Source organism: Bos indicus x Bos taurus, chromosome 8 (genome assembly GCF_003369695.1).
Source record: "Bos indicus x Bos taurus breed Angus x Brahman F1 hybrid chromosome 8, Bos_hybrid_MaternalHap_v2.0, whole genome shotgun sequence".
Classification (NCBI taxonomy): Eukaryota; Metazoa; Chordata; class Mammalia; order Artiodactyla; family Bovidae; genus Bos; species Bos indicus x Bos taurus.
The window spans coordinates 111,231,449-111,243,504 of NC_040083.1; positions in this window are offsets into that span (position 1 = coordinate 111,231,449).

The following is a 12,056-nucleotide window of genomic DNA, read 5'->3' on the forward strand; positions in this document are numbered from 1 at the left end:
TGCACCCTTCCCCACCAGCTGAAGCCACCACCCCGTGGGGTGACGTGGTGGGTGATCACGTGAGGGGTGATCCCTTCAGAGTCCTGTGGGTCTTTCCCGAGGGTTGGAGGTGTGCGGCCAGCCTAGCAGCCTGCCTGAGCGGGTGAAGGTGGTGTCAGTGGACATAGACCCTGAGCCCTGGGGCCCGCGTGCTGGGGGTCACTGCCTCCAGGACTGGAGGGGCCTGGGAAGCCGTGGCCCTGCCCGGGCCTCCAGGACTGAACACAGGGAAGTCTCTAGAGACAGGGTGGCACAGGGATGTCACCTGAGGACAAGCTGGCGTCCCCAGGGGAGCAGACCCAAGGCTGGAGGGTCAGGCAGGACCCCCCAGATGCGGTGCTCACCTCTGCGGGCCGTGGTGGGGGTCCACATGTCTGGGAGCTGGGAGGGGCCCTGGGTGCTGAGGCAGATGAGGTCTGAGGAAGAAATGGAGTTTTCCAGAAAGCCTCTTCCTGTTGTCTGAGAGAGTCTCTGAGTCCTGGTGCTTTCTGTGGAGGAAACGTGGGCGTCTGCAGGGCGCCTGGCTGCGTCCCCGCGGTGGAGTGGAAAATCGCAGCTGGGTGCAGATGCATATTTAATAAAGCCTTTCTCTCCCCTCCAGCCATCAGCCTGTGGCCTCTCTGAACTCAGAGAAGTGCACGGAGGGGGCATTTGAAGGTTACTTGGCTGCTGTTCTAATGGAATGGAAGAGCATGAATTCAGTTGTTAAAAATGTAAGAGGCAGAATGGGGCTCCCGAGAGATCAGGGCATCGGAGGCCAGGCCGTCGTGGGGCCAGCGTGGTGGGTGAGGCTCCTGCCAAAGCTGCCGTCTCGGCCTGGGTGCCTGGCATGGTCTGCAGATTCTGACTGTCCCCGTGTCCCTGCAGTGGGGAAGGGACCCTCAGTCCCTCCAACAGGGACCCCCTCCGGGCCCTTGCTTGACCTCCTTGTGAGCCCGTGGCCCCAGTGGAAGCCCAGCATTCACGCTGGTTCCAAGCCCACCCTCTCCTCCTCCCTGGAGGACGCGCCGGCTCGGACAGAGACCTTGGCTGCTCCTCGAGTCGGCAACCCCCGCCGGTGGCACAGGTGCCTGCAGGGCTCAGGCCAGACCCCGAGGTGGATGCTGGCAGACAGGGTGAGGTGTTCAGGACATTGCAGACACAGGGGAGCCCTGGCCTGTCAGTTCAATTCAGTCGCTCAGTTGTGTCTGACGCTGCGACCCCGTAGATTGGTGGTCTGTGGAGCAGCCTTGAAGTTCTCGTCAAGGAGCTGCTCACAGTTTTCTTCTCTGCTCCTCACAGCAGCTGCATGAGCTCCGGCCATCACGTCTGTATCACATACAGGGGTCGAGGTAGGATCTGGGCGTTAGTGTCCCTGCTGCCCTGGTCCTGGCATGTGGTAGTGAAAGTGAAAAGTGAAGTCACCCAGTCGTGTCCGACTCTTAGCGACCCCATGGACTGCAGCCTACCAGGCTCCTCCATCCATGGGATTTTCCAGGCAAGAGTACTGGAGTGGGTTGCCATTGCCTTGGTAGATCCCCAAAGTCCCGACTCCTCTCAGGACGAGGTTCTGCCTTGGTGAGACCCACAGGGCCAGCACCGGGGGAGGAACACGTGGAGGACTGGCCCATGGTTTGCGATGACTTCTCCAGGAAAACAGAAACGCAGTCCTGCTTTTCCAGCTGCCTTAAAATGCCCACCAGCTACCTGTCCACCTGTCTGTCCACCCAAGGGCTGGGCCTCCCGCCAAGCACCAGGGGTGCACAGACCTCACCCAGGCTCTTGGGGTCTGTGGGCAGGGAGACAGGGAGCCCTTCCCCTGGATGAGGCTGGGCACTGCCCCCAGCCTGGTGACGGGCACCTCCAGGGCCCAGGCTCCCAGGCTTATTGCAGTGTGTCTGGCAGGGACAGGTGGCCAGGACAGCTCACCGGGATGGGGCGGCCTGCTTCCCAGAGCCTTCCTCTCTGCTGGGACGAGGAGGCATGTTCTTGCCCACTGTCCACCATGGGGAGGAGATCACCAGGGCCGCTGACGCTTCCCAGCTGGAGCCATGAGGCTGGGCAGCTGGTCCGTGAGCGGTGGGGGCAGCGCTGACCGCGACTGTCTTCTCCGAGAGTGGGGGTTGGGGGCCAGGAGTCAGGGGGAGCGGGACCGTGGGGCCACGATCGATGCGGGGTCCTGCACGTCGAGGTTTATCGAGTGTCTTCATTTATTTACGTTGGTTCATCTCACCGAGGGCTCAACCTGCTGATGGAAAACAGTGTCAAGCACTGTGCAGTCAGTAAGTGATGAGGCTCGGGTCTGGGGGGTCAGGGAGAGGAGATCGGAGCAGGAAGGTGGGAGAAGCACTTTCAGCCTTGCTGCTGCTCGCGCTGGGGACCGAGGCATCCGTGTGTCCATCGGGGGCCCCGCTTGCTCAGGCCCTGTGCACCTGTCCCATCTGCAGGCCGGCCCTGAGGGGGCCGATGCTGCTCCCGCTGCCCTGGACGTGCGGGGAGGTTGGACCCTCGCCTCGCCGGGTCACACGTGGGCCTGACTCGGTCCAGGCCGCTGTCCCGGGTGAGCTCCCGCTCCCACCCCCGTCCCGCCATGTGACTCGCCCAGGAGGAGCCCACGAAGCTGGGAAAGGACGTCTGAGTCTCAGCCCCCTGGGGCCAGGCAGTGAAACTGGAGGGACGTCATCACGTCTGTGCTGGGACAGCACGGCCATCACTGGCTCCCGCCCGGGGGGACGGCCGTTTGTCCGCGGCTTTCCTGACGGCCCTGTAAACCGTGTGCGGGCAGACCCTGTCTACTGCCGGGTCCCTGAGGGCCTGACTGACCTGCTCCAGGTCACGGGAGTGGTGCATGCAGAGCTGGGAGTGCAGCGTGCCCTGCCCCAGATCCAGTCCCTGGGGTGCCCCCCTCCGGGGGCTCAGGTGTCGATAGGGGGCCCGTCCTGGCTCCAGACAAGTGTCCAAGGAGGTGAGGACCATGGGGACACTCAAAGGCCACGCAGAGGCCGGCTGGCTTGTGTGGCTTGGGGCCCTTTCCCAACCGCCGGGCCAGCCTCCCCTCCCGGGTGGGGCCCCGTCTTCTGCCCATGGCCCGCCCCTGATGCTCGGAAGCCTGGGTGTGCTGGCGTGACCCCTTGCCAGCCTGGTCGTGGGTAGGGGGGATGCCTAGCAGTCCTGCTTTTCCTCTGGGACCCTGGCTCCACCCTGTCCTCCTGGAGAAGGACACCATGTGGACAGAGAGACACCGCCAGAGAACAGGGTGCTCCAGGGACAAACCTGGCAAGACCCCGCAGGTGGGAGAAGCCGGGAGGAAGCCTCCAGCCCACTAAGCCGGCGGCAGACACCTGTTCAGTGAGCCAGGCTGAGTCGCTGACCTCGGTGTTGCTAGTGATAATCAGCTGTGTAGGGAAGCAGGAGGTTGTGGAGTGGTTTTTAAGAGATAAGCCGTGTGCGTTGTTAACTCACGGAGGACGGCAGGCAGATGGGGGTGGGGCAGGGGCTGAGGCTGTGGGTGCTCCCCTACCGAGCTGGACACACACCCAGGGGCCATGTCTGAATGCCAGGTGTCCGGGGCAGGAGTGGGGGTGGGCTTCCGACTGGTGACTGTTCATGGAGGATAGAATCAGACTCGGGGGGAGGGGCAAGCTTAGCACGTGGGCCTTGGAGGAGCTCTTGGGGGTCTCCACCCGGCCGCCTCTGCCCCAGACCAGAAGGTAAGGGAGGGCGTCTGGGGGTCAGAGAGGCACAGGCTGTCACTGACTGAGCCAGGGGCCAGGCGCGGAGGGGACAGTGAGCGCCTCGCCTGGCTTGGCATTGAGGAGGCCTTGCCCCCTGGACGTTTTCTCAGCAGGAAGGCTGTGTCCCAGGACAGAGACAGGACGCTCTCCGTGGGGTTTCACTCCTGCTGATGCCCTGCGGAGCTTGAATAAGGAGGCCGCGTCCATGAGAGGCTGAGGGTGGGTCCGCCAGCGAGCGGGTTTGGAGACAGGTCAGCTGCTGCTGGAGGCGCTGAGAGGCTACAGGAGGACCTTGAGTGCCTGGGACGCAGGCGGCTTTGTCCTCCCTGCAGACCCAGGGTGGGGGGTGGGGGATGGGGGCTTGGGTATTCTTAGTGCTCCTTATTGGGGAGGACAGTTCTGAAGGTCAGACTGAACGCGAAGCTCAGAGTTCTTGCAACAACAGTAAACGGGTTAAGAAATTCTAGCTTAGGGCTTCCTGCAGCTTCAGTTTCATTTCTCTTTGAGAAGCTGGCTCATTCCCATCTGAAGCGTGTCCTACTCTGCCTGCCGGCACCTAGGCTGTGTTTGGTGCTGGCTCGCCTAGGAGTTCAGTGCTCTCTTCCCCCCTGTGAGGCTGAAATCCCTTGACAACCTCTCAGCAGCTCATCATCTCCCAGGAAGCCAGGCTCTCAGCATCGGATCTGAACTTGAATGCAGCCTAATCAGGGCTTCCCAGGTGGCTCACTGGTAAAGAATCCGCCTGCCAAAGCAAGGAACATAATAGATGTGGGTTCAGTCGTGGGTCGGGAAGATCCCCTGGAGGAGGGCATGGCAACCCGCTCCAGTGTTCTTGCCTGGAGAGTCCCATGGACAGAGGAGCCTGGGTGGGCTAGTCCACGGGGTCGCAAAGAGTCAGACACGACTCAAATGACTGAGCACGTACGCAGACTAACCACCTTGAGGACACAATTAATTACCTTGTTTCCTCATCTGTAAAACGGGGTTATGATGACTGCAACACAGGCTGTTCTGAGATTTAAATGAAATTAAGCCACCAGTAAGCCCTCAGCACTATCCCTGACACGTGATAAATGCTCAGGAAGGCTCCATCTTTCTCGCTGCTCTTGCTGTAATGATCAGCCTGCTTTTGCTGCCGTGATGCTGCTCACAGCATCTCAGATGACAGAGGGGCCGTGCGTCTACACCTGCAGTGCTGACCTCTCCTGGGAAAGTCACGTCTACACCCGAAGTGCTGACCTTGCCTGGGGAAGTCACATGGAGATGAAGAAGGCTGAAGCCATCTGCTGGTCCCATGTCCCCTGGAGTCTCTGTGGATCTGTGACTGCCCTCCTTCAACCAATGCTGTGATTTCGGCTGTAACCTCTGTCTCTTCTCTCATAAAAGATGCATTTTGCGTGACAGCCGAAAAGAAAGAAGGAAACTTAGCAGTGAGGAAGAGCTGTAGGAGCCTGAGGGTCCCATCGGGCTCGGCACCCTCTGACGAGCCCCTAGAGCTCCTCTGAAGCATGTGGGTTTCACGATTGAGGTTTTCTTTCTTTCCTGCTGTAGCGCTGTTCCTCACCCGACAGAAGGGGCGTGACGGTCAGAGGAAGGGCCCTGGTTTGCTGTTACAAACAGCTTTATGGAGCTGAGATTTGCATACACTAGAAAGCTCACCTGCTCCTAGCGTACAACTCAGTGAGGGTTAGTATGTTTGCAGAGTTGTACAGCCAACCCCAGTGTAATTTCAGGACTCTGCTGGCTCCCTGAGAGGTAATGTCAGGCTGCTTATACTCACTCCCTGGCAACATCAGCCCTGGCTTAAAACTCAGCATTCAAAACCTGAAAACCGTGGCATCCTGCCCCCTCCCTTCATGGCAAATAGATGGGGAAAAATGGAAACAGTGACATTTTATTTTCTTGGGCTCCAAAATCACAGTGGATGGTGACTGCAGCTACGAAATTAAGAGACGCTTGCTCCTTGGAAGAAAAGCTATGACAACCCTAGAGAGTGTGTTAAAAAGCAGAGACATCATTTTGCTGACAAAGATCCGTTTAGCCAAAGCTATGGTTTTCCCAGTAGTCATGTATGGATGTGAGAGTTGGACCATTAAGAAGGCTGAGGACTGAAGAATTGATGCTTTTGAACTTTGCTGTTGGAGAAGACTCTTGGGAGTCTTCAGTCATGTCCGACTCTGTGCGACCCTATGGACTGTATAGCCCGCCAGGCTCCTCTGTCATGGGGATTCTCCAGGCAGGAATGCTGGAGTGGGTTGCCGTGCCCTCCTCCAGGGGGTCTTCCTGACCCAGGGGTCACACCGGCATCTCTTCCATCCCTGTGCTGGTGGGCGGGATCTTCACCGCTGGCACCGTCCGTGCTTCACTCGGGACCTCATGGAAGTGAAGCTACATGCGCCTGTCTGTCTGTGTCTGGCTTGTTCCTCTGAGTACAATGTCTTCAGGCTTCATCCGTGCTGCAGCGTGTGTCAGAATTTCCTTCCTTTTTAAGCGTGAGTAGTATTGCACTGCGTGGACGGACCACATTGTGTTCGTCCACTCATTTATCTGTAGACGCAGGGTTGCCTCCACATCGGGCTGTTGCAGGAATGCTGCTGTGAGCTCAGTGTACAGATGTGAGCCCTGTCCTGAGCTCTTTGGGGTGCACTCAGGAGTGAAGTGCTGGATCACTTGGCAGTTCTGTTTTTGGGTTTTTGAAGAACACCCACTGTTTTCCCCTGCCACAGGCGGAGTTCCTCACGCTGGCTCCTGGCATTCCCCAGTGTTGCTTTCCCTTTGGCCATGCCCAAGGGGTCCAGACCTGGCTGTCTCTTCAGGGCTGGGAGTAAAGGGTGGATGCAGGTGTCCTGGACCCTCCAGGCGTCCACGGCCTGAGCTTCCAGCTCCAGGGAAGATGGTGACTGCTCAGAGCTGGGGGGCCCGCCTCCTGCTCAGCGGGCTCCTAGGTCTGGGGCAGTGGCATGGAGGGAGCAGGCGGTGTCCTGCTTGTGGTGGATATGCCACGTGGAAGGTGGGTTGGCAGGGCTGAAGCTGGAATCACGGGTCTCCCTGATCCTGGAGACCAGGCTGAGGGGCCACATCCCAGGGTGGGCAAGCAGATGCCACTGCCGGGGCAGGAAGGTGCTTCGAGGTGTCCATGGGGCCCCTGGTATGTGGTGTCTGAACCGTGGAGCCCTTGCGTGTGGAAGGAAAGGGGGTTAAAACCTCGTATCTGCTGAGAAGCGAGTCTGACCGTGATGGTCTCCCAGCCTCAGCTTAGTGAGAAAGACAGACGGCAGTCAGCGGTGCTCAGGGAGGCAGCACCGGCCTGCAACCCCGATGCCTCGCACAGACCGCTGGCCGAGTCCCGCCAGACACCTGCCACCAGCCGAAAGGCCTCATGTCACAGCTGGGGATCGTGGGTTTTGTTTTTTTCTCCAAATAAAGTGGGCATTGTGGTGCTGGATGGCCGACACCTCTGTGGAAACTGGAGTCATTCCAGCCGTCAGCTAGGTGTGCACATGTTTATATGGGTACATATGTATGCACACGTGTGAAAACATGCCTGCATGTACACATGTTTAGGCACGTGTGCATGCACATATGTATGCACTACAGGTGACCACGTGTACATGCATGCACACGTGTATATACACGTGCACACACGTGTATGCATGCACACACGTGTGAATGCATGTGTGCACACGTGTGTGCGCTTGCACGTGTGTATACACGTGTGTGCACTGTGCATGCACACATGACCATGTGTACACACGTGTCTGCACGTGCATACACAAGTGTGCATGCACACAGGACCACATGTACACAGGTGTGTGCATGTGTGTACATGTACATATACACACGTGTGTGTGCGTGCACATACGCGCGTGTGTGTACACGTGTGTATACGTGTGCGTGGGTATATGCGTGTGTGCATGAAGCTTGTACTGTGCTTGGACGCACAGGACTCAAAAGAGGCAGGTCTGTGTTTTCTCCTGACTGTTTCCTCTCCATTTTCCATTTTATCATTTTAACGAATCCCAGGGCTCCTCGGCTCCAGCCTGGCCAGTGTCTGGACCCTGCCGGTGGAGCGTCTGGCGACACTGAAAGGCAGACGTGGCCTCGGGCGCCCCTTCTCAGGGCCCGGGGTTGCGGCCCTGCTCTGTCCCCAGGCATGTGCTGACTCTCTGAGGTGGAGTGCCCTACTTTGTGGGAAGCAGGAAAATGTAAATGCAGGGCAGAGAGGCGATGGGGGCTCACCCTCACGGCTTCCAAGCTAATGGGCTTTTCACCGCCTTCTTCCGTCAGGCAGCATGTCTGTGAGGAGGCCGGCCTGTGAGCGCGTCCTCTGAGGCCACAGTCCCTGCAGCTTGAACTGACCTTGTGCAGAGCTTCTCCTCTCGTCCAGCTATTGATTCTTTAATGGTGTCTAATGATGTAAGGAAGCTGCTGGCTCGGAGTTTCACTGCCATTGATTGGGCCTTAAAGGGTCATGTGGGACCCACTGGCCCGCATCCCGGGGTCTGAGCCCCCATGGACCCAGCCTCACCCCAGGGCCCCCATCCTCCCAGCTCCCCCCACCCCAGGGCCCCCGTTCTCCCAGCTCCCCCCACCCCAGGGCCCCCCATCCTTCCAGTTCTCCCCCCACCCCAGGGCCCCCATCCTCCCAGCTCCCCCCTCCCAAAGGCCCCCCATCCTTCCAGTTCTCCCCCCACCCCAGGGCCCCCCATCCTTCCAGTTCTCCCCTTACCCCAGGTCCCCCATCCTCCCAGATCCCCCCACCCAGGGCCCCCCATCCTCCCAGTCCCCCCCACTCCAGGGCCCCCATCCTCCCAGCTCCCGTCACCCCAGGGCACCCTGTCTGTCTCTGGTGGAGGGCTCCAGGCTCCTGGCTGTGCCCCTGCTCCCGATGTACCCAGGGCCCTCATCCTCCCAGCACCGCCACCCCAGGGCCCCTGTCCTCCCAGCTCCCCCCACCCAGGGCCCCCCATCCTCCCAGCTCCCCCCACCCAAGGGCCCCCCATCCTTCCAGTTCTCCCCCCACCCCAGGGCCCCCCATCCTCCCAGTCCCCCCACCCCAGGGTCCCCCGTCCTCCCAGCTCCCCTCACTCCAGGGCACCCTGTCTGTCTCTAGTGGAGGGCTCCAGGCTCCTGGCCGTGCCCCTGCTCCTGATGTACCCAGGGCCTCCGTCCTCCCAGCTCCCCCCAACCCCAGGGCCCCCGTCCTCCCAGCTGCCCCAACCCCAGGGCCCCCCGTCTGTCTCTGGTGTAGGGCTCCAGGCTCCTCCCAGCCGTGTCCCTGCTCCCAATGTCCCCGGGCACATCCCTCTTCATCTGTCTCGGTCCTACCTGTACCCTCTAGACACATCTCAAATATCATTTCAAATGTCAACTAACAGAGTGATCTTTAGAAAATATAAATCAGATCATGTCATTCTTGCGCTTAAAGCCTTTAATGTGCTGGTTGCTCTTTCTGCCTGGCCCGAGGCTGCCCTGCGTCCAGGCCCTGCCCTGGCTCCCACCTGCTGCACCCCCTGGGTGTGATCCAGCCCCCAGGCGTGGTCTAGGCTCCCCGACGCTCACCTGCCCTGGGCTCTTGCTTCCCCTGTGTCCTCAGGGGGGTGGCTCCCCCAGTTCTCCGCATGGCCAGCTCTGTCTCCTACAGTCATGTCTGCATTTAAACCCCTGACCACCTGCTGGAGGGTAGCCCCTCAGAGCGGGGCCCCCATTTTTGGCTCAGCAGTGCAGCCACCATGTCCGGGGGCTGCTATGAGCTCCCTTTCGGGGGGAGGGAGGAAGGTCCAGACCCTGTAAGACTTGGTTAGCCTGCAGCCTGGGCGGACGGACGCCTGCTGTGCTCCAACACCTCATCTCGGTCTCCTCTGCCTGGCGCTGCCTCTGACCAGCCAGCCTCCTTGGGTACCACTGGCCGGGCTGGTGGAGGTGACCGTCAGGGGTGGAGGGGGCTGGTGACCTCAGCTCCGGGCAGTGCGGAGTGCCCCCCGCAAGCGCCCGACGCGTTCCCCCAACAGCAGCTCCGTCCGGGTTCCTCTGGCTCTGCGAGGCTGGCGGGGAGTAATCTCAGGGACGGGGTGCTGTGTGGTGGCGGGATGGTCTCCAGGGTTTTATTTATTTACAAGAGCAGATGGTCCAGGCTTAGGAGAGGAGCCAGGTGGCCGCTCCTCCTGGAGACCCGCTTCCTGTCCAGCCAGCGCCAGCACACCAAAGACCAATCCTGCGGAGGAGGCCGTTCGCCTTCCTGAAGAGGAAACTGCGGAAGCGAGGACACCGACCAAGACAGCTGTTCTGAGCAGTGTGTTCGCGTGTGCGCTCTGTCCCCTCGGGAGCCACAGGAGAAGCGGGCGCCGTGGGCTCCCGGAGGAAACCGGGCCCAGGGTCCGTGTGCGGCCACGTCCATCAGATGCTCCAGCGAGGGCACCGGCCGCCTCTGTGCCCTGGGCGGACATCTCCCCGATCCCATGGGAAGGCGCCCGGACGCGGCTTTCTGACTTAGACCTGAGGCTGTCGGCCCGGTCAGGCGGGGATGGGTGCTCTGCCCACCTTGGTGTTCGGTTCCTGGGGTAGCTGACCGTCTGGGAAGAGGCCACATGCCCTCAGCTGTCCCCGAGTCGCCGAGCGTCTCCGCCTCCCGCTGCCCAGCTCAGCCCAGCCCGGCTCCAGGGCCACTGTCCGGCACCCTGCATCAAGGAGTCAACCTCTGTTTGCAATCAGTCACGTCCAAGACAGCGGCCTGTGGACGGGGCCTTATTTCCTTTCCTTGACTGATGACAATAGACAATTGATTTCCTGTCTAAAGCTGGGTACTTCAGCGAAATTAAAGAGTCATATCTCTACGGAGAATAATATTCTAATCTCGCTCACCCCATCGCCAGCAGGAGGCCCACGTTTCATGTCTCTGGAAGCAGCCTTTCATTTCCTGTCGGCTCAAACCCCGCCGCTCCTGGGACTGAGGCTGTGATGCTCACCGCTGCTGTGTGTGACTCTCATGACCTCCTCCCTGACCCACTCAACCCCTCTCCGACCTCCCACAGCCGCTGTCTGACCCACGTGACCTCTGCCCCTGACCCCTCAGCCACTGTCTGACCCGCGTGACCTCCATCCCTGACCCCACACAACCTCTCAATCTGCACAACCTCGTTATTGAAAAGAGTCAGCCTAGCGAGGCGGTGGGCACTGGCCCATTTTACAGATGACGGGTTTCAATAAATTCACAGAATCTTCCCAGGGTCAGGATCTTCAGACAGTGGGCAGAAGGGGCAGGAGGGAACCTCGGTCCTTTTGTGCAAATCCTTTGACGGAGGGACCAGGCCTGTCCCCCTCCCTCCTTCCTGCATGCCCCCCCGGGGCCTCCTCCACCCTGGGGTCAGTCCTTGGCCCGGCCCAGCTGGGGCTGTGCGCGGTTCTGGTGGATGGCATGGCGGACCAAACCCACCATCCATCCTCACGGCCTGATGGTCACGGAACTCCCGCCAGACGACAAGAGGGTCCTGACGAAGAGGGCGTGGATGGTGGGGGCCACCCGGTCAGAGCAGGGGCGTGCGTGGGGAGCGGATGGGAGAGGTGGCCTTTTCCTGGTCCCAGGTCCCATCACCTGGAACCCGGGCTCTGAGCACCTCCCTGGAGCTGCCCACCCCTGGGCGCTCGAGCGGGCAGACCTGGGCCCCTCCTGCGAGTCATGCTCTGGCAGAGCTTTGCTTCCTTATCTGAAAGGTGGGTGCATGGCTCCTCTGGGGGATGGTGTGATTTGCTAATGTGCATCTTCAGTCACAGAGCAGGTCGCTCTGGGGGCCAGACAAGCTGCTGCCCGGGCTGGGGGTGGCTGGGGAGACAGGCGGTAGGGAGGTGTTGGGAGGCTACACCTGAAGCAGATGACCCCTCCCTGATGTTCGCTGGGGGAGGCTGTCATGTCAGTTGCGGCTGTTTGTTGATTTTTAAAATCCCTCACACCCTTGCCGAGGGCACGGCGTCTCCAGGGGCCTGGAGCCGGCTTGACATTGGGGTTGGCAGCCCCCGGGGATGAATCTGAGTGCCTCCAGATCAGCTGTCAGATCGGGCGGCTCCTCTGGAGGCTGGACTCATGCTATGCCGTTTCCTCCTCTTACACTGCTCTTCCTGAGGAATGTGGTATCAGGCTTCAGTGCCTCGTATTTCCTGCAAATGGGAGCCATGAGCTCCTACTGCAGGGGCGGGGAGGCAGGGAGGCCTTGCTCGTGCACGAACATCACAGCCTGGGGCGGGGTGTGGGCTGGAGCTCCCCTGAACACAATAGTCGTGCTCTGGGATCTAGGTGGACTCTGTGGTGCT